We start from the raw sequence: 4,524 nt of genomic DNA on the forward strand, positions 1-4,524 counted from the left end.
AGGCACTGCTGGGAGTTGAACCCAGGATCGCCTGTTTACTAGACAGATGCTTTAACCAGCTAAGCCACAGCGCCAAGTGATGATCTTACGGGTCCACCTCCTTATTAATATCTATTAGCGACACTTCACGTTTGGGGGTTCAGGCCGTTTTCTCTTTGTCTGTTTCGCTTGTCCGTTTACCTGTGCATTTCGATGTTGCCTGCATTTCTCGCTTTCTTTATCTTTGTGTATCCATCAGTGCGGTGATACACGGATGATTATGTGTGATTGTATTTGTTACATTAAATAAATTAGGGCTTCAGACAATTCTCGCTCTGACATTGGAGAACTATTGAGCCGAACTTTACAGCGGAGTGTTGTTTATTGTGGTGCTGAAACTAAAAAATCGGAAGAGGAGCAAAAAGGGAAAAGGAGAAAAACGTGTGAGGGAAAATGAGGACAACTCTCAAGGTTTTTACAAGTATATTAAGAGAGAGAAGGGAGGCTTAGAGTAGTGTGGGCCCCTTAAAGACAGGTGGAGGTGAAATTGTAAGTGAAAATCAGGAAATGGTAGAGTTGCTAAATTTTTACTTTGCATCGGTCGTCACAGAAAATGATGAGGCTAACATACCAGAGACACCAGGAAAACTGTTAATAAATCAAGTAAAATAATGGCAATGGAGAAAATAATTAGACTAAAGATAGACAAATCTCCAGGACCTGATTGTTACCACCCCAGGGGATTAAAAGGAACAGGTGAGGAAATTGTACATGCTTCAGTCATGATCGATCAAAACTTTCCTGAGTTAGGAATTTTTATTTAACGAAGCGCATCTTGATTGGAGGCTTCTGTTTCAGTAAGATCTCGAAGTGATAAATGAGAGACCGAAAATGTAGCTGTTTGACAGGAGCGCTGATGGTGTCGGTTGTTCGCTGCTCTCGTGTTGCACAATTGTTAAGAATGCGTTACTTACTTACAGCAGTATGGGCTCCAGATATGACCAGGTTGTGAGTTCGAGCGTCTTTTAAAACAATCAATCCTTTTACTCCGAACATTTTGACCGGAGTTCAAAGCACAACTGGTATGTTCCATAATGCATCTACTTCATAGTGTTCCCATGTGGGCACTTGTGTTCCTCTGGCCTACCGTCTTTCAATAGCAAGTGCCAGTTTACTTGTTCATCGGGGGAGAGGGGGCTTTTAGCGGCAGCTCATATGGCAAAGGGGCCGGTACGAGATCATTAAATCTAAAGAACCAAACAAACAATTCTGATTTTCTTCAAGCCGATATTCATCGGTTGGAAGTTTCTTGTGGGGAAAATTTGGAAGGGAAATATGCTGCCTGGTATCACTCTGTAACGGAAGAAATTATTCAGCTTACAAATGAGTACTTTGCATCTATCTTTACCAAGGAAGAAGATGCTGCCAGAGTCTTAGCAAAGGAAGTTATAGTTGAGATACTGGATGGTCTAAAAATTGAAAAAGAAGAGGCACTTGAACGGCTGGCTGGACTTAAAGTAGATAAACCACGAGATCCGGATGGGATGAATGCTGGTTTGCTGAGGGAAGTAAGGGTGGAAATTGCGGAGGTGCTGGCCATAATCTACCAACATACTTAGATATGTGGGTGGTGCCAGAGGACTGGAGAATTGCAGAGGTTACACCCTTGTTCAAAAAACTGTACGGATAAACCCAGCAATTATAGGCCAGACAGTTTCACCTCAGTGATGGGGAAACTTTTAGAAACGATAATCCGGGACATAATTAACAGTCACTTGGACGAGGGTGGACTGATTAGGGAAAGCCAGCACGGATTTGATCAAGGCAAATCGTGGTTCGCTAACCTGAAAGAGTTTTTTGATGAGGTAACAGAGCGGATGGATGAGGGCAATTCAGTTGATGTGGTGTATATGGACTTTCAAAAGGTGTTTGATAAAGTGCCGCATTGTAGGCTTATCATCAAGATTGCGGCACATGGAATAAAGGGGGCAGTAACAACATGAATGCATAATTGACTAAGAGCACGAAACAGAGATTACTGGTGAACGGTTGTTTTGCGAACTGGAGAGTTGTACAGTGGTGTTCCCCAGGGATCAGTGCTCGGACCACTGCTTTTCTTGATATATATTAATGAGTTGGACCAGAGTGCACAGAGCACAATTTCAAAATGTGCAGATGAAACAAACCTGGGAAGGGTAGTAAACAGTGTTAAGGACAGTGATAGACTTCAAAGGACATAGACAGGCTGGTGGCATGGGCGGAGACGTGGCAGATGAAATTTAACGCAGAAAAATGCGAAGAGATACATTTCGTTTGGAAGAACGAGGAGAGGCAATATAAACTCCAGGGCACAAATGTGAAAGCGGTACAGGAACAAAGAGAGGTTCATGTGTACAAATAGTTGAATGTGGCAGGGCAGGTTGAGAAAGCGGTTAAAAAGCAGTCGGGGTCCTGGGCTTTACAAATAGATGCATAGAGTGCAAAAGTATAGAAGTCAGGATGAAACATTATAACACACTGGTTCGAACACAACTGAAGTATTGTGTCCGGTTCGGGACACCGCACTTCAGGAAAGATGTGAAGGCCTTGGAGGGGGTGCAGAAAAAAATTACCAGCATAATTTCAGGGATGAGGGACTTTAGTTACGTGGATAGACTGGAGAATCTGAGGTTGTTCTCCTCGGAACAGAAACGGTTTTGTAGAGATTTGATAGAGGTATTCAAAATCATGAAGGATCTGGGCATGGAAGATGGAGAGAAACTGTTCCCATTGGCGGAAGGGTCAAGAACCAAAGGACATCGGTTTCAGGTGATTGGCAAAATAACCAAAGGTGACATGAGGAAAAACTTCTTCACACAGCAAGAGGTTCGGATCTGGAATGCACTGCCCGAGGGTGTGATGGAGGCAGATTCAATCATGGCCTTCAAAAGGGGAACTGGATAAGTACTTGAAAGGAAAAAAAATGCAGGGCTTCGGGGAAAGGCGGGGGAGTGTTTCTCGCTGGATTGCTCTTGCAGAGCGCTAGCACGGACTCGATGGGCCGAATGGCCTCTTTCCATGCTGCAACCTTTCTATGATTCAACTCAATGTGCATGAGGCGATGCAAAGGGAACAGAGCGTGCCGCAAATCGACACACCTCTCAGTATCCTCCCAAGCAATGTAGTTTAAGAGCAAATAATTCTGAAACGTCTCACTTGACAACTCAAGTCGTACACTCGAAACCAATTTGGTAAAGGGAGACTAATATTGGTGATTGGAAATATTTGGTGTGCAACTTGATGTTGCTGGACACCGGAGCAGAAAACGAGATTGGATGCACAGACGTGGTCTGAAAGGATGGCCGATCGGCTGTGGGAGGCAACGAACTTTTACACTGGCTGCAAAGCTGAAGTAACAGCGGCTCGTTGGTCTGGGGTATGATTCTCGCTTAGGGCGTTTCATTGAGTGATATGCGAGAGGTCCCGGGTTCAAATCCCGGACGAGCCCTCCTTTTAGTGAAAAGTCACCAATGAGCTTCTGACATGTTTTCAGTGTTGCTGTTGGTGGAACTGAATTGTGTCCAGAGGATGTTTGAGCTCCAGTGGACTGAATGCCGAAGTTTCGTCGGCGCAACACACGTGAAGGAAATAAAATGTCTCAAGATGATGAGGAGTTTGAAGCTAAATTTGGATTTTTTTCCAATTCAGGAGGATATTAGATGACGGGATAGAAAGCCACATATCCAAGTTTGCCGATGACACCAAGATGGGCAGCATTTTCAGCAGTGCAGATGGAAACATAAAATTACAGAGAGGTTTAATATAATAAATGAATCGGTAAAATTGTGGCAAATCGATATCAATTTAGTCAAGTGTGAGGTCATCCACTTTGGACCAAAACGGATCGATCAGAATACTTTGTAAATGGTGAAAAGCTCGAAACAGTGGAGGTCCAAAAAGACTGATGTGTCCATCTACATATATCATTAAAATGTCATTGACAGGTACAAAAAATAATCAAAAATGTTAATGGAATGTTGGTCTTTATATCTGGAGGACGAGAATACAAGGGGATAGGGATTATGATATAGCTATACAAAGCCCTGCTTCGACCACACCTGAAGTACTGTATTCAGTTCTGGGCAACGCACCTTTGGATAAAAAGGCATTGAAGAGGATTCAGAGCAGGTTGAAGTGGATGTTACCAGGGATGAGGGACTTCAGTTATATGGAGAGATTGGAGAAGCTGGGATTATTCTCCTTACAGCAGAGATGATTAACGGGAGACCTAACAGAGATATTCAAAATAATGAGGGGTTTTGAAAGAGCAAGTAGGGAGAAACTGTTTCCTCTGGCATGTTGGTCGGTAAACAGAGGTCACAGGTTTAAAATAATTGGCAAAAGAACTAGAGGGGAATTGAGGAGAATTATTTTCACACAGAGGGTTGTTAAGATCAGGAACGCACTTCCTGAAAGGGTGGTGGAAGCCGATTCCATTGGATCATTCAAAAGGCAATTGGACATTATTGAAGAGGACGAATTTGCAGGATTATTGGGAAAAATCTG

The 4,524-nt window shown here is 43.3% G+C and overlaps 1 non-coding gene across 1 annotated transcript; it reads right to left on the reverse strand.

Moving 5' to 3' along the window:
• Positions 1-74, reverse strand: trnat-agu (transfer RNA threonine (anticodon AGU)). The gene has a single exon. It is a non-coding gene; the product is annotated as a tRNA-Thr (tRNA).
• Positions 75-4,524: the final 4,450 nt, after the last annotated feature.

This window comes from Heptranchias perlo, chromosome 20, assembly GCF_035084215.1.
Source record: "Heptranchias perlo isolate sHepPer1 chromosome 20, sHepPer1.hap1, whole genome shotgun sequence".
NCBI classification, from domain to species: Eukaryota; Metazoa; Chordata; class Chondrichthyes; order Hexanchiformes; family Hexanchidae; genus Heptranchias; species Heptranchias perlo.